Raw genomic sequence first — 19,244 nt, forward strand, 5'->3', positions numbered from 1 at the left:
GTATATCAGGACTTTTAATTCACGTACCTGCTATTGCGCTGGATTCTTTGCCTTTTTCATATCAGTTTATTGGTACGCTAAAAAAAATATATGGTTTGGTGGAATACTTATTTAAGTATTGCACATTGTTAAGGTTTGTTCAAATTGCACTCAAGGCTGATTGATTATTGAAAACCGACTATAAGTCAACTGGCTATATATAGACACTAGAGCAATCTACTAAATTGAATATGGTGAGGCTATGTGCACACGTAGGGAATGGGGTGCAGAATTTACTGCACAAAATCCGCATCTGCTGGCAGAATCCGCAGCTGCGGATTTGCCGTGGCTTTTATGCGGATTTTGTGCGGATTTGCTGCGGAATTGATGCGGATTCTGTGCGGATTTTCTGCAGTTTTTCCCACTGCGGATTTCTATTATGGAAGGGTTCAGAAATGCTGTGGATCCGCACAAAAGAAGTGACATGCACTTCTTTTAAATCCGCAGCATTTCTGCACTGATTTTTCCACACCATCTGCACAGCTTTTTTATTTACCCATTGATTTACATTGTACTGTAAATCATAGTGCGAGTCTACAGCGTTTCTGCGTGGAAAAATCTGCTGCGGATCTGCACTAAATCCGCATCGTGTGCACATAGCCTAAAAGTAACCTCCTGGTTGGATATCAGTTTAGTAGTGCTCTTAAAAAACTATATAGGGTATGTAGTTATCATCACTGTCACCATTGGGGCTCACAATCTAAATTCCCCATCAGTATGTCTTTGGAATGTGGGAGGAAACCGGAGTACCAGGAGGTTCAAATATTGCACATTGGCCAGATTTTTGCAGCTTCAGATGCAGAATTTGCTGTTTAAATATTTCATATAAATTTATTGATAATAAGCAACCCATTATAGTCCAACTGTTCATATGCGCACAAAAGCAATCTTCTAATCAAGTAGAGTGTAACATTTAAACATCATACCTAAATAAGATGGGCAGCACGGTGGCACAGTGGTTAGCACAGCAGCCTTGCCATGCTGGAGTCCTGGGTTCAAACCCCACCAAGGACAACATCTGCAAAGAGTTTGTATGTTCTCTTCGTGTTTGCATGGGTTTCCTCCGGGTACTCCAGTTTCCTCCCACATTCCAAAGACATACTGATAGGGAATTTAGATTGTGAGCCCCAACAGGGACAGTGATGATAATGTGTGCAACCTGTAAAACGCTGCGGAATATGTTAGCGCTATATAAAGATTATTATTATTATAAGATATAGTAATGTAAGGAGAAACTGAAGAATCTAATAGATGAGAGCGAAGGTTAAATATGGGTTTGTTAAATACGTTTAAATTTGATTTTATTTACACTCCACACTCAAGGACTGCAATTTTTTATTCTTTAATGAAAATCCATAAAAACCTTATGAACCCACAGAGACACCCAATAATCTTGTGTATTCAGTGTCTCACCTCTAATCTGTCAGGGTATGTAGATTTCTACCTACAAGACTTAGAACCATTACTCCTAGGACACATATAATGGTGTGATAGTTACATCCTAAGAAGTTAGATATCACATCACTATACATTGTGATTCAACATGAAAAAGGCTGTCAAGCAGCCATCCATTTTTTAAATAAATCCAATCAATTTCCCAGGAACCAAATAAATTTTATTAAAGAATGTATCTATTTTTTAAACACACATTTTTTTCCAGTAATAGGTGGACTACTATACTCAGCAGTGGAGTGCAGCCATGGGGACCAGGTTCATGCCCAGCTATGCTATCCTCTATGTGCGGAGATGGGAAGAGGAGGCCATTTACCCCGGAGGGGTGCTGCGCGCGCGAACCTGGTCCTCTGGCAACTCTTCATAGAAGACATACTATTTATATGGTCAGGGGCTCCTGATTCAGTCAGAATATTTAAGAGATATTAATAAAAACAAATTTATTTTGAAATGTACTTCTACAACTAGTACAGAAACAGTTAATTTTCTTGACTTGAACATCTTCATTGAGTAAGGATTGATACACACTCAGACTTTTAGCAAACCAACAGATACCAACAGCTATCTCTATAGCAAATTGCCACCTACCTAGCTGGCTAACCAACATCCCTATAAGCCAATACATGAGAGCATATTGCAATTGCTCTAAACCCCAAGACTTTGACAGTGAGGCCCAAACACTAACAACATTTTTTTTTAAATAAAGGATATTTAACAACCTCTTTATGGAAGCCAAAAAGAAAGTGGAAGAGACTTCATGGACAGGCCTCTTCTATAGAAACAAAGGGAATGGTGAGGACAGAAAATAAACTGTAGATTTGCCTATCATTACTCAGTTTAATTCCACTGCTCAAATTCTCAAAAAAATTGTAAGACGTCATTGGGATATACTGAAGGATGAGAAAATTATAGGTGACAAACTCCCTATACACCCCAAGTTTATATATAAAAAAAGATTAGAAGTTGAGAAATTTCATTGTTAAGTCAGTTCAGGAAAACCATATAAGTTAATCTTCCTTATGTTTTCAAAATAACCTAGAAGATTTTTTCCCATGCAGAAAACGCAAAATGTGCCAATCTTTAAAAATAAAAAAACAAAGGACCATCAATAAAGAGGACATAGAATATAAAATCTGTCATTTTGTTACATGTACCACAGCAGGGGCCACATATGCCATTAGGTGCCTCTGCAGCAAAATATATGTTGGATGCACAAAATGCCCCACAAATATAAGGATTGTCGACCATCTTCGCAACATTAAGAAGAAATATGATGGTCACCCTTTATCTACTACCAAGAAAAGCATACAATGCAAAAACAGTGAAAAATAATCAAATGTGTAACATGTAATCCCTTAACCCCTTAAGCCCCGAGGGTGGTTTGCACGTTAATGACCGGGCCAATTTTTACAATTCTGACCACTGTCCCTTTATGAGGTTATAACTCTGGAACGCTTCAACGGATCTTGGCGATTCTGACATTGTTTTCTCGTGACATATTGTACTTCATTTTAGTAGTAACATTTATTCGATATAACTTGCGTTTATTTGTGAAAAAAACGGAAATTTGGCGAAAATTTTGAAAATTTCGCAATTTTCCAACTTTAAATTTTTATGCCCTTAAATCACAGAGATATGTCACGCAAAATACTTAATAAGTAACATTTCCCACATGTCTCCTTTACATCAGCACAATTTTGGAACCAAAATTTTTTTTTGTTAGGGAGTTATAAGGGTTCAAAGTTGACCAGCAATTTCTCATTTTTACAACACCATTTTTTTTTAGGGACCACATCTCATTTGATGTCATTTTGAGGGGTCTATATGATAGAAAATACCCAAGTGTGACACCATTCTAAAAACTGCACCCCTCAAGGTGCTCAAAACCACATTCAAGAAGTTTATTAACCCTTCAGGGGTTTCACAGGAATTTTTGGAATGTTTAAATAAAAATGAATATTTAACTTTTTTTCACACAAAATTTATTTCAGCTCCAATTTGTTTTATTTTACCAAGGGTAACAGGATAAAATGGATGCCAAACATTGTTGTACAATCTGTACTGAGTACGCTGATACCCCATATGTGGGGGTAAACCACTGTTTGGGCGCATGGCAGAGCTCGGAAGGGAAGTAGCGCCATTTGACTTTTAAATGCAAAATTGACAGGAATTGAGATGGGACACCATGTTGCGTTTGGAGAGCCACTGATGTGCCTAAACATTGAAACCCCCCACAAGTGACACCATTTTGGAAAGTAGACACCCTAAGGAACTTATCTAGATGTGTGGTGACCACTTTGACCCACCAATTGCTTCACAGAAGTTTATAATGCAGAGCCGTAAAAATAAAAAATCATATTTTTTCACAAAAATGATCTTTTCGCCCCCAATTTTTTATTTTCCCAAGAGTAAGAGAAGAAATTGAACCTCAAAAATTGTTGGCCAATTTGTCCTGAGTACGCTGATACCCCGTATATGGGTGTAAACCATTGTTTGGGCGTATGGCAGAGCTCGGAAGGGAAGGAGCGCCATTTTACTTTTCAATGCAAAATTGACTGGAATTGAGATGGGATGCCATGTTGCGTTTGGAGAGCCCCTGATGTGCCTAAACATTGAAATCCCCACAAGTGACACCATTTTGGAAAGTAGACCCCTTAAGGAACTTATCTAGAGGTGTGGTGAGCACTTTGACCCAACAAGTGCTTCACAGAAGTTTATAATGCAGAGCCGTAAAAATAAAAAATCATATTTTTTCACAAAAATAATCTTTTCGCCACCAATTTTTTATTTTCCCAAGGGTAAGAGAAGAAATTAGACCACAAAAGTTGTTGTGCAATTTGTCCTGAGTGCGACGATACCCCATATGTGGGGGTAAACCACTGTTTGGGCGCATGGCAGAGCTCGGAAGGAAAGGAGCGCCATTTGACTTTTCAATGCAAAATTGACTGGAATTGAGATGGGACGCCATGTTGCGTTTGGAGAGCCCCTGATGTGCCTAAACATTGGAACCCCTCACAAGTGACACCATTTTGAAAAGTAGACCCCTTAAGGAACTTATCTAGATGTGTGGTGAGCACTTTGACCCAACAAGTGCTTCACAGAAGTTTATAATGCAGAGCCGTAAAAATAAAAAATCTTATTTTTTCACAAAAATGATCTTTTCGCCCCCAATTTTTTATTTTCCCAAGGGTAAGAGAAGAAATTAGACCACAAAAGTTGTTGTGCAATTTGTCCTGAGTGCGACGATACCCCATATGTGGGGGTAAACCACTTTTTGGGTGCATAGCAGAGCTCGGAAGGGAAGGAGCGCCATTTGACTTTTCAATGCAAAATTGACTGGAATTAAGATGGGACGCCATGTTGGTTTGGAGAGCCCCTGATGTGCCTAAACATTAAAAACCCCCACAAGTGACACCATTTTGGAAACTAGACCCTCTAAGGAACTTATCTAGATGTGTTTTGAGAGCTTTGAACCCCCAAGTGTTTCACTACAGTTTATAACGCAGAGCCGTTAAAATAAATTTATTTTTTTTTCGCAAAAATTTTTTAGCCCCCAGTTTTGTATTTTCACAAGGGTAACATAATAAATTGGACCCCAAAAGTTGTTGTCCAATTTGTCCTGAGTACGCTGATACCCCATATGTGGGGGGGAACCACTGTTTGGGCGCATGGCAGAGCTCGGAAGGGAAGGAGCGCCATTTGGAATGCAGACTTAGATGGATTGGTCTGCAGGAGTCACGTTGCATTTGCAGAGCCCCTGATGTACCCAAACAGTACAAACCCCCCACAAGTGACCCCATATTAGAAACTAGACCTCCCATGGAACTTATCTAGATGTGTTGTGAGAACTTTGAACCCCTAAGTGTTTCACTACAGTTTATAACGCAGACCCGTGAAAATAAAAATTCTTTTTTTTTTCACAAAAATGATTTTTTAGCCCCCAGCTTTGTATTTTTACAAGGGTAACAGAATAAATTGGACCCCAAAAGTTGTTGTTCAATTTGTCCTGAGTACGCTGATACCCCATATGTGGGGGGGAACCACTGTTTGGGCTCATGGCAGAGCTCGGAAGGGAAGGAGCGCCATTTGGAATGCAGACTTAGATGGATTGGTCTGCAGGCGTCACGTTGCATTTGCAGAGCCCCTGATGTACCCAAACAGTAGAAACCACCCACAAGTGACCCCATATTGGAAACTAGACCTCCCATGGAACTTATCTAGATGTGTTGTGAAAACTTTGAACCCCCAAGTGTTTCACTACAGTTTACAACGCAGAGCCGTGAAAATAAAAATCCTTTTTTTTCCCACAAAAATGATTTTTAGCCCCCCAAATTTTTATTTTCCCAAGGATAACAAGAGAACTTGGACCCAAAAAGTTGTTGTCCAATTTGTCTCGAGTACGCTGATACCCCATATGTTGGGGTAAACCCCTGTTTGGGCGCACGGGAGAGCTCGGAAGTGAAGGAGCACTGTTTTACTTTTTCAATGCAGAATTGGCTGGAATTGAGATCGGACGCCATGTCGCGTTTGGAGAGCCCCTGATGTGTCTAAACAGTGGAAACCCCCCAATTATAAATGAAACCCTAATCCAAACGCACCACTAACCCTAATCCCAACTGTAACCCTAACCACACACCTAACCCAGACACACCCCTAATTCTAATCCCAACCCTAATCCCAACCGTAAATGTAATCCAAACCCTAACCCTAGCCCCAACCCTAGCCCTAACCCTAACCCTAACCGAAAAATGGAAATAAATACATTTTTTTTAATTTTATTATTTTTCCCTAAGGCTAGGTTCACATTGCGTTAGGGAAATCCGTTTAGCACTAGCGGATTGCGCTAACACAATGTCTTTTTAGGTGTCGTGTTTAGTGGTCGCGTTAACGTCCCCGCTCTGGAAGATCGGGGATCGGACCTCGGGCGCGCCGCGGACGCTGCAAGCAGCGTCTGAGGCGCGCCACAAAAGAATGGCACCTTGCTAGCGCGAGCCGAAAATGGCACGCTCTAGCGATGCGCTACACCTGAAAATCACATTGCTGTCAATGGTTGTGCTAACGGACCCGTTGCACGGCGTTAATTGTGACATTTTCGCCGTGCAACGCTGTCCGTTAGCGTTAACCCATTAACGCAATGTGAACCTAGCCTAACTAAGGGGGTGATGAAGGGGGGTTTGATTTACTTTTATAGCGAGTTTTTTAGCGGATTTTTATGATTGGCAGCCGTCACACACTAAAAGACGCTTTTTATAGCAAAAAAGTTTTTGCGTCTCCACATTTTGAGACCTATAATTTTTCCATATTTTGGTCCACAGAGTCATGTGAGGTCTTGTTTTTTGCGGGACGAGTTGACGTTTTTATCGGTTACATTTTCGGACACGTGACAGTTTTTGATCGCTTTTTATTCCGATTTTTTTGTGAGGCAGAATGACCAAAAACCAGCTATTCATGAATTTCTTTTGGGGGAGGCGTTTATACCGTTCCGCGTTTGGTAAAATTGATGAAGCAGTTTTATTCTTCGGGTCAGTACGATTACAGCGACACCTCATTTATATCATTTTTTTTATGTTTTGGCGCTTTTATACGATAAAAGTTATTTTATAGAAAAAATAATTATTTTGGCATCGCTTTATTCAGAGGACTATAACTTTTTTATTTTTTTGGTTATGATGCTATATGGCGGCTCGTTTTTTGCGGGACAAGATGACGTTTTCAGAGGTAACATGGTTATTTATATCCGTCTTTTTGATCGCGTGTTATTCCACTCTTTGTTCAGCGTTATAATAATAAAGCGTTGTTTTTTGGCTCGTTTTTTTTTTTTTTTTCTTACGGTGTTCACTGAAGGGGTTAACTAGTGGGCCAGTTTTATAGGTCGGGTCGTTACGGACGCGGCGATACTAAATATGTGTACTTTTATTGTTTTTTTGTTTTTTTTTTATGTAAAGAAATGTATTTATGGGAATAATATTTTTTTTTTTCTGCTTTATTTAGGAATTTTTTTTTTATTTTTTTTTTTACAAGTGTGGAAATTTTTTTTTTTACTTTTTCACTTTGTCCCAGGGGGGGACATCACAGATCACCGATCTGACAGTGTGCACAGCACTCTATCAGATCGGTGATCTGACATACAGCCGGGCAGGATTAGAGCTGCAGCTGCAGCCTGATCCTGACCCGGAAGTGCTCCCTGCAGGACCCGGATGCAGCCCGGCGGCCATTTTGGATCCGGGGACTGCAGGGAGAAGACGCTCGGTACACGGTGAGCACATCACCGTGTACCGATCGTCTCAGGGAAGCCCGCAGGGAGCCCCCTCCCTGCGCGATGCTTCCCTGCACCGCCGGCACACCGCGATCATCTTTGATCGCGGTGTGCCGGGGGTTAATGTGCCGGGAGCGGTCCGTGACCGCTCCTGGCACATAGTGCCGGATGTCAGCTGCGATAGGCAGCTGACACCCGGCCGCGATCGGCCGCGCTCCCCCCGTGAGCGCGGCCGATCGCATATGACGTACTATCCCGTCCATGGGAATTAAGTCCCAGGTCACCTGGACGGGATAGTACGTCATATGGGATTAAGGGGTTAAAAGACAAAAACTTTAATTTTAAATTATGTTTAAAAGAACACCTTTTCCCAGTGCAAACAAAAATAATACAGTAAGATCTATAACAATAACCTAGCAATTTCCCTATACTTGACTGCTGTCCCTTCCTAGCAGTGGAGGTTGGCACCCTGATAGATACGTTTTTTTGGCGCCCCCACTCAGCGGCGGCTGTCCCCGACTAACCCTGATTTAATCCTGCAATGCTATAGGTGGGAAAACAAAAGGCAGTGTAAAGAGATGAAGGGAGAGTACTTATTGCTAAAAGGTCATTGTACAAAATTAGATACCCCCATCCAAAAAGATGCTAGTCTCTCAAAAAATGAGATATAGCCACATAAAGGATCAAAGTCCTATAGTATAGATACGCACCAAGTAATTCTTATGGCTACTTCACAATTTAACCCTTGTCAGGCTGCATAATTTTACAACCTTAACAGGCTGCATAGGTACAATTGTACCTTCACATATACCTCCACTGTGGGAAGACTTTACTTGGTTTCAGAAACTAAAGTTCATTCAGCTACAAATGTTATGCTGATATCTATTGTTCAGTGTTGTTACTGGTCACTTATGTTGCTGTCAATTAAGTTAATTCAAACTGGGAGTGGCTTCTACTTGTCTTCCTGCCTCCCTCCTCTCATTAGCCATTTTGCTGTTCATCTCATTGCTGTGAGCACACATTTCTAGGCTTGTGAAGTCTTCAATTTCTTGGAAACGAAGGTAGGAAAGTCTCACAGCATCTAACAGCCAGTTATACCTTTATTCTCATTATGTGGGGACAGAACAGTCAAATTGTCTTTCAGCCTGGACTTGGCTTACATATATTTTGTATGAAACTTATCACTATAGGTATAATTTTTATACGAAAAATGGATAATAATTAGTATCTACATATTGTTTTACGATGTTTTATTTATATTCAGCACAAAATACGAAGCCAAAATTCATCTAGCAAGTCATCATGAGTGATAGTAATGCTGGATCTAGTTTCCGCCATAATCCAAGAAAACGTGTTTGCAGGTTAGTATAATTTTGTGAAAAGCCAATAATGTAGTATTTCGGAAAATTATTTATTTTACATTTTTTCATATTTACAGATTTACGTCTGACGAAATAATGCGAATGCTAGAAGAATCTGATTCTGAGCATGAGGATGAACCATATGTTCCATCTGATGATGAAAACTATGTACCACAAGTGGATGTTACTGAAGAAGATTCAGACATTGAACAAGAAATGGTCATAGAGCATGAAAATGAATACGAATCAGACAAAAGTGTTGAGGATGATTCTGTGCCTCAAAGTGCAGGCGACATTTGGACTGCTAAGGATGAAACTCAATGGTGCAGTAATCCACTGCCAAATGCACAAACAAAATCTCGTAATGTCCTACGACAAAGAGGTGGCCCTGCAGCAATCAGCAACCTATATACAGCAAAAGAGCTATTCAAGTCCATCATGACTCCCGAGATGTGTGACATCATATTACGGGAAACGAATCGAAAGGCCAAGAGAGTTTGTGATGCTTACAACAACGAACTGGTACAACGTTTTCCTGATTCTTCCAAACGGCCACCACAAAAAACATTCAAGCAATTTACTGAAACTGAACTTCATGCATTTTTGGGCATACTGATTGCTGCTGGTGTGCACAGAGCCAACAAAGAGAATCTGGAGGAAATGTGGAATGTTGCTGCTCTGCCTCTTATACGTGCAGCCATGTCTCGTGACCGCTTCAAGATGATACTCAGATTTATCAGGTTTGACAACGAAAATACACGTGCAGAACGTGTGCAAACAGATAAAGCTGCACCAATACGGGACATCTGGACAATGCTGAACAGTAATCTGGAGAGAGCCTACAAGCCATATCATTGTATCACCGTCGACGAGCAATTATTTCCATTTAGAGGTCATACTAAATTTACCCAGTATATACCTTCAAAACCAGCTAAATATGGCATAAAGATTTTCTGGGCTTGTGACTCATCAAATGCCTACCCTTTACAAGGTCAGCTCTACACTGGGAAACCAACTGATGGTCCTCGACAAGTAAACATTGGAGAACGAACAGTATTGGACCTAGTGAGCTCGTATAAAGGCTCTGGAAGAAATGTCACCACCGATAACTTCTTTACAACCATGGAACTAGCTAAGGTATTGAACTCCTGGAACATGACACTAGTTGGTACAGTGAGAAAAAACAAAAGGTTCCTACCTAACAACATGCAGCCTGCCAAAGAAAGGCCTGTATACTCGACAAATTTTGCCTACAATCATGATGCAACAGTCTGTTCATATGTACCAAAGAAGAACAAATCAGTCGTGCTTCTATCATCTATGCACATGACGGGAGAAGTTGAAGAGACACTAGCAGCCAAGCCAGAGATAATAAAATACTACAACATAACAAAAGGTGGCGTTGATGTTATGGATAAAATGTTGGGAGAGTACACTGTGAAACGACGAACATCACGTTGGACTTTGGCATTTTTCTACAATATGATTGATGTCAGTGGGTTAGCATCCTACATCATCTACAGAGAACACAATCCAAGCTTCAGGGCAAAGGATCAACGAAGAAAGTTCCTGAAAGATCTCGCAAATCAGCTGTGTATGATTGCAATTGAAGATCGTAGTACAAACAAAATGATAATGAGAAACCATTTTCTTCGAGGTGCAGTAGAAATGGTGCTTGGACGATGCATTGTGGTAGCATCGCAGCCAGCAGCTGGCCCCAAAATACCTCATGGTAGTCGTGGACCCTCCCCTGTTGTTGGTAGTTGCTATGTCTGCAGAGACCTGAGGCGAAAACAACGCAAGACTAGAAAGTCTTGTGTGGTTTGTGTGAAACCCATTTGCGATGAACACTCTGTAGCAAAGCCAACATGCATTACTTGCAAAGAAAATCAATAAAAAAAAGTTTCTTACATTTTCTTTTATAATGTAAATGAACAGTTTTTTACTTGTTTATAATAGTTAAATAGCATTATCATTAAAAAAAAATTTATGCTTTTTCCCTTGCATTATCTTCATTCAAAATATATGAGGTACATTTGTACCTATGCAGCTTGTTATGGATGCAAAAAGATCTCGACCCCTTATCTCGGAAGCGGGTGGAGATATTTTATTGAAATTTGGCCAATATATTCTGGACCAAAAATGTAGAGATGTCACGAAATTTCAGCCCTCTACGTCTTTTCAAAAAAAAGTTATTGCAATTTTAAAACGGAATAGTTACAATTGTACCTATTCAGCCGGATAAGGGTTAAACAGGACCTATATACCACAGGGGGGAATCATATAACCAATAGATAGTCGGTTCAACAGCCTGGTTCAAATATCAATCATCTGTCCATCATGAATCACATAAAAGCATAAAGATAAACACATTGATGGACATTGATGAACGATTGAAAAAAAGCATGTCTGGATGTTATCCCAAAAACTTAGCTTCCAGCCACAGCTTTGACGCGTTTCCCCGTCATACGGTTCATCAGGAGGCACAATATGGAACCAGCTTCTCCATATATGCAGGTGTCACGATTGAAAGAAAGACCAGTATAGACCTATCTGGGGCCAGTTTAAATAATCCAAGATGGACTCCAGGGACCCATCACGGCCACCTATTGGAGGCACGCCCCTTTTGCCAGAATGCACCAGGTGTTATAATAATAAAGTCCCTAAATTGACTCATATAATTATATATGTCCATATATCCATGCCCATTCCCAAGTAGCGCGGCCATACAGGATCACTCGTCAATATATAAATAAGAGAGGAACAGATACCTGAAATTTCATTGTGTGTCCCAGCCTGGGACGCAAGCCATCTGATGTATTGTGTGAATAGATACGACGGCACTTCCTGTTTCAAGAGGCTAGACAAGCGCTCTAGCGCTGAGCGTGAAACACAATGCGCATGTGACAAGATCTATTATAGTTCCACGGCCAGGAATATATAGCGCATCATCATAAAGAGCTGGCACAGCATACATAGACAATTAAGAGATGGTATTTATTAGGTGTCCACAAATATTGGGGGAGCATAGATAAATATATGCCACATAATACCCATTATTACAGGTGCTATCGGAGCGATCTCTTTCTGCATATCTACATAAATATATATAGACTAATTTATTAATTGCATGCTACATTATTAATATGTATAGCACACTATAATTTATCCACTGCACACTAGTATATTAATATGCACAGTGTACTAACCAGAAGTAAATTTAGGATGGTATATATTGTATATGGATAGGGTAGCTCCTAGAGGGGCCTCTCCGTACTAATCACATGAATTCATATTTAGACAAATATTTTACTACAGACATTTTGTATCAGATCCTTAGCAGATTTTTGGGGAATAAAGGATGAAATAAATTCTTGTCATAATTGACACTTGATATAACATCAAGATTAGGAAATGGGTTCCGAGTCTAGGTCCCAAGTTTTCAAACCCACAGAACAGAAAGAGAGCATAATCCATTCAAGCTGTAATAAAGGGCATAACGAATAGCTATTTTTTACAAAAAACACGTGTATGTGAGGGTTTCATTCAACCCCCGCGGTGACACTGATTGCGGTCTAAAAATCCATTCTATCTCTCATTTCAGAATGGCCTTATCATGGTTTCTTCCCCTTGGTTTTGGTTTCACCAGTTCAATCATACAGAAGGAGATCTCCTTTAAACATCCCCCATGTATCTGATTCGTGTGACGCTGACGAGCAATCGGGGTGTCCCTCTTGTTTCTAATATCCCCCAAGTGCTCGCCAATCCTAATTCTAAGCTCCCTACCAGTTTTCCCAACATAGTCCAGAGGACACGAACAAGTAGCTTTATAGAGCACCCCCACAGACCTACAGTTTCCAAAGTCCCTGATGTAGAATAGTTTTCCATTAGCCGTACTGGTAAACCACTTGCATTGTGATATACAGTGGGGCAAAAAAGTATTTAGTCAGTCAGCAATAGTGCAAGTTCCACCACTTAAAAAGATGAGCGGCGTCTGTAATTTACATCATAGGTAGACCTCAACTATGGGAGACAAACTGAGAAAAAAAAATCCAGAAAATCACATTGTCTGTTTTTTTATCATTTTTTTTGCATATTATGGTGGAAAATAAGTATTTGGTCAGAAACAAACAATCAAGATTTCTGGCTCTCACAGACCTGTAACTTCTTCTTTAAGAGTCTCCTCTTTCCTCCACTCATTACCTGTAGTAATGGCACCTGTTTAAACTTGTTATCAGTATAAAAAGACACCTGTGCACACCCTCAAACAGTCTGACTCCAAACTCCACTATGGTGAAGACCAAAGAGCTGTCAAAGGACACCAGAAACAAAATTGTAGCCCTGCACCAGGCTGGGAAGACTGAATCTGCAATAGCCAACCAGCTTGGAGTGAAGAAATCAACAGTGGGAGCAATAATTAGAAAATGGAAGACATACAAGACCACTGATAATCTCCCTCGATCTGGAACTCCACGCAAAATCCCACCCCGTGGGGTCAGAATGATCACAAGAACGGTGAGCAAAAATCCCAGAACCACGCGGGGGGACCTAGTGAATGAACGGCAGAGAGCTGGGACCAATGTAACAAGGCCTACCAGAAGTAACACACTACGCCACCATGGACTCAGATCCTGCAGTGCCAGACGTGTCCAACTGCTTAAGCCAGTACATGTCCGGGCCCGTCTGAAGTTTTCTAGAGAGCATTTGGATGATCCAGAGGAGTTTTGGGAGAATGTCCTATGGTCTGATGAAACCAAACTGGAACTGTTTGGTAGAAACACAACTTGTCGTGTTTGGAGGAAAAAGAATACTGAGTTGCATCCATCAAACACCATACCTACTGTAAAGCATGGTGGTGGAAACATCATGCTTTGGGGCTGTTTCTCTGCAAAGGGGCCAGGACGACTGATCCGGGTACATGAAAGAATGAATGGGGCCATGTATCGTGAGATTTTGAGTGCAAACCTCCTTCCATCAGCAAGGGCATTGAAGATGAAACGTGGCTGGGTCTTTCAACATGACAATGATCCAAAGCACACCGCCAGGGCAACGAAGGAGTGGCTTCGTAAGAAGCATTTCAAGGTCCTGGAGTGGCCTAGCCAGTCTCCAGATCTCAACCCTATAGAAAACCTTTGGAGGGAGTTGAAAGTCCGTGTTGCAAAGCGAAAAGCCAAAAACATCACTGCTCTAGAGGAGATCTGCATGGAGGAATGGGCCAACATACCAACAACAGTGTGTGGCAACCTTGTGAAGACTTACAGAAAACGTTTGACCTCTGTCATTGCCAACAAAGGATATATTACAAAGTATTGAGATGAAATTTTGTTTCTGACCAAATACTTATTTTCCACCATAATATGCAAATAAAATGTTAAAAAAACAGACAATGTGATTTTCTGGATTTTTTTTTTCTCAGTTTGTCTCCCATAGTTGAGGTCTACCTATGATGTAAATTACAGACACCTCTCATCTTTTTAAGTGGTGGAACTTGCACTATTGCTGACTGACTAAATACTTTTTTGCCCCACTGTATACTGACATCTAGAGCAATTACCGCATCTAAAAAACCCAATTGGTTTTCTGTCCAGCCATGTACCTGTTCTTTGAGGTTTTTGGTAAAGGCTGTGCACCAACCTATCGCCAATAGATCTCCCCCATCTGTATGTAATACTTGGTGTTGGTGAAATCATGGAGGTTCTGTGCAGGGCACAACAGCAACAGGTAACCACATTATCCATAAATATTGGTGCAGGAGCAACTATATAAAGCAGATGTCACGGGCTGAAAGTCATTGGATTTTCCAATTGGATTCTGTGAAACCAAAATGGTTTGAATAATGAGGTGGAATTATTCACATTTTATTAATTAATTAATCAGTTAACGTCTGAGAGGTATCAACACATGTATTTAAAGTAGCCATGCTAAAATTAGGACCAACCCTGATGAAGGAAATCATTTGTTTTCTGAAACACGTTGGATTTATTCCTCTCAGCGCTCCGTAATGGTTTATGCCACGTGTGCACCACATGACCGCCTATGTCACACATGTCCTGCTTCTACATGCATGCACACCACCATCACAGTGCCAGTACTGGTATATCGGATTTCTCCTTTCCATATTGACTTGTTTTTTACATCACATCTGGCTTACTTCCCGTATGGAAGTGAATTACAGTGGAAATGATCATTTATTTAGTTAACAAATTTCACCTACAGATCATGGGGCAGAGTATCTGTAAATTAGCAGCTTGCAAATTTCACCCACAGACCATGGGGCAAAGTACCCCCTAGGAAGCAGCCTGCAAATTTTACCCACATGCCATGGGGCAGAATACTCACACAGGCAGTACCCCCAAAGATTACACACACAGAGGCACAGTGCTCCCACAGATATGGGTTAAAGAATACACACAGTGACCTTTGGCCCAGTAATCCAAGAGATATGGATATAAGAATACACACAGCAGCTTAAAGGCACAGTACTCCCACAAATATGGGTTGCAGAGTACACACAAGGGGATTTTAGCACTGTATTCCCACATATATGGATTACAGAGTGCACAGTAAGAATCTGTCCCTAATTCCAGCTGTATCCTGTCCCTACACTAATGAGAGCATAATGGCAGCAGCACTCGTGATCCAGTCTTCATACAGGCCATGTCACATGCTGCCCCGCCCAATCATAGCCATGCAAACACTTGTCATGGCTGTGATGGCTTCGGAAGAGCCCACGTTCTAAATGCTTGTTGACTAGCTGCACTGAAACCTTTCAACAAACTTTATTACACCAGGGAACCCAAACAGAAAACCAGTAAGAAGTCCGTGTTCGGGGTTTCGGTACCTGACCCCGAACTTTACTGAATAAAGTGTGTAATATGCATGGAAATCAGCTAATAATTACATGTAATTGTCATTTAAGTTCTTTCTATAGGGAAGTCAAACTGAGAATAAAGTTGGAGTAGCTGAGACTATAGCTCTAAAGCTCCATTTGCATATGAAATGCTGATTTCTAAGCAATGAAGAAACAAACTGTCTAAGTAAAAGCATTACTGATTTTGTCTTTGAAAGAGTTACATGCACATATAAATATTTTGGAGTGTAAAATCCTGGTGATTTCGTTTAAGTCCATTCCATTACTGATAAAAACTTTCTTATGTGTAAGAATTGCGGACTGAACCTGTTAGAAACATTGGGCATCTGTTACTTAATATTCATGGTCAATTAAACTAATCTCTACACATTGAAGATTTAACTTGAACAGATTGAAATGGATGATCATTGTGGGGAATCTTTTTTCTGCTAACAGCCATTTGGATGTTGATAACTAGTATGTTGATAGCTTAGTGATAGAAAGCAGAGGGTGGTTATAAATGGTATAGTCTCTAACTGGGTCGCTGTAACCAGTGGGGTACCGCAGGGGTCGGTATTGGGACCTGTTCTCTTCAACATATTCATTAATGATCTGGTAGAAGGTTTACACAGTAAAATATCGATATTTGCAGATGATACAAAACTATGTAAAGCAGTTAATACAAGAGAAGATAGTATTCTGCTACAGATGGATCTGGATAAGTTGGAAACTTGGGCTGAAACGTGGCAGATGAGGTTTAACAATGATAAATGTAAGGTTATACACATGGGAAGAAGGAATCAATATCACCATTACACACTGAATGGGAAACCACTGGGTAAATCTGACAGGGAGAAGGACTTGGGGATCCTAGTTAATGATAAACTTACCTGGAGCAGCCAGTGCCAGGCAGCAGCTGCCAAGGCAAACAGGATCATGGGGTGCATTAAAAGAGGTCTGGATACACATGATGAGAGCATTATACTGCCTCTGTACAAATCCCTAGTTAGACCGCACATGGAGTACTGTGTCCAGTTTTGGTCACCGGTGCTCAGGAAGGATATAATGGAACTAGAGAGAGTACAAAGGAGGGCAACAAAATTAATAAAGGGGATGGGAGAACTACAATACCCAGATAGATTAGCGAAATTAGGATTATTTAGTCTAGAAAAAAGACGACTGAGGGGCGATCTAATAACCATGTATAAGTATATAAGGGGACAATACAAATATCTCGCTGAGGATCTGTTTATACCAAGGAAGGTGACGGGCACAAGGGGGCATTCTTTGCGTCTGGAGGAGAGAAGGTTTTTCCACCAACATAGAAGAGGATTCTTTACTGTTAGGGCAGTGAGAATCTGGAATTGCTTGCCTGAAGAGGTGGTGATGGCGAACTCAGTCGAGGGGTTCAAGAGAGGCCTGGATGTCTTCCTGGAGCAGAACAATATTGTATAATACAATTAGGTTCTGTAGAAGGACGTAGATCTGGGGATTTATTATGATGGAATATAGGCTGAGCTGGATGGACAAATGTCTTTTTTCGGCCTTACTAACTATGTTACTATGTTACTATGTAGTATGCCTACATGCTTAAATTTTATTATGTTTAGATGCTATATTTGATCAAACATTTAATAACTCACTTCTAACATGATGGCTGGAACTGCTTCTCTGTGTTGATGTTAAACGGTATTGATGATGCTCGCACCTACTTTTCAAGGTTTGTATCTTTGCGTTTGCAGTGCAGCTGACACATGGCAATAGTAAGTTTTGAAAAATAGAAAACAAAGAAAAGAAATTCTCACAGAAGCAAGTGTTCCAAAGACAAATAAATATGTTAATGCACGTCTCCTGAAAGTAGAAAATTACCGTAATCACTTCTTGTATAACAGGAAAGATATGTATCTTGGTACCGTGTTATCCAGTAGATAGAAAAATATTTAGAATTGAGAGTCCTCAGTGGTTCATACCTTTTATCATGGTAATTCTGCTTCATGTCACCTGGCTTATCCATGGTTTTTCCCTTTTTTTTCTATTCTATGTTGTGCATAAATATGTGATTCTTCAGAATTTATTTTAGTCTTTGCCTGATGAAGAGACCTGTGTAGTCTCGAAAGCTTGCAATTTGTTACCATCTTTTCAGTTAGCCATTTAAAGGTATCAACCACTGAAGACTCTCAATTTTAAATAATTTTTCTTGTATAACATTCATAGAAAGAGCATTGAGAGGTCTGCAGTGTATCACATAGGCTACACTGAAAATGCTTAATACATCACATAGGATACACTGAGAATGTTGTATACATCACAATGACAGGAATGGTAATGAAAAGCAGACCACACCAGCTCTGCCCACAAAAGACATCTTTACCCTAGAGATATCCAAAGTTGAATTTAACCCAGTATTGTTTCAAGGAGAGGAAGAAAAAGAAATGTCCACACTCACCCAGTCTGCAGGCAAATCAGTCCATTTTTATTTTCTTAGCATCCTGGACAATTTCATAAAGTGCGGTAGTGCTAAGATTGCAAATGAAGGAGCAGGGACTTGAGAAAGAAATGTGAGAGATGGTGAACAATGACCATTTTGCATTTCACCAGCGCTTCTACAGTTCCACCAAGAATCTGAACAAGGGCCATACCAAATAAAAAATGGCCCAAAACAGCTTTGTGGCAAGAGAATCCGCAACACACTACTTTAAAACCTTAAAGAGGACCTATCACCCTCACACCTTGCATGGTATATTACAGTCTGGAGGTTGTATATATAAATAAACATGAAATAAATTACTTTTGGAATAATAATTACCGGACTTATGCTATGAGAGAATCCCAGTTTATGGGGGCTGCTATCTTGAGATTGGCAGCTCACTCTGCTGTTGTTTTAATAGGACACATCCCCAGATTCTAGGCTGGTTGCTAGGTAAAGCCTCTGGTCAACAGCTTTGTATTAACTCGAAGAGGTAACTTATCAAATTTTACAGCTGTAGAAATGCTATTTTCTCATACTCAACGTTTTACTTCTTTTTAATGAGTTTTGTGAGAGCAGTTATAAAAGTGTGCCCCAAATGACACTGCCACAAATTGACAGCAGCATTAAACAGGTTAAAAGGAGTGGTTGGAGCTTCACTCCAATCATGGTTTTTACAGCTGACTCACCTCTTTGTTCTTGCTGGAATTTTGGCTTGTTTTTCATAAAGTAAATTATGTTTCTTATTTTTTCTTTGCATATTTTAACTTTCAAAACATTTTTTTCAGATCTGCAGCATGCCATTTTTTCAGCTTTTTA

Source organism: Ranitomeya imitator, chromosome 5 (assembly GCF_032444005.1).
Source record: "Ranitomeya imitator isolate aRanImi1 chromosome 5, aRanImi1.pri, whole genome shotgun sequence".
NCBI lineage: Eukaryota > Metazoa > Chordata > Amphibia > Anura > Dendrobatidae > Ranitomeya > Ranitomeya imitator.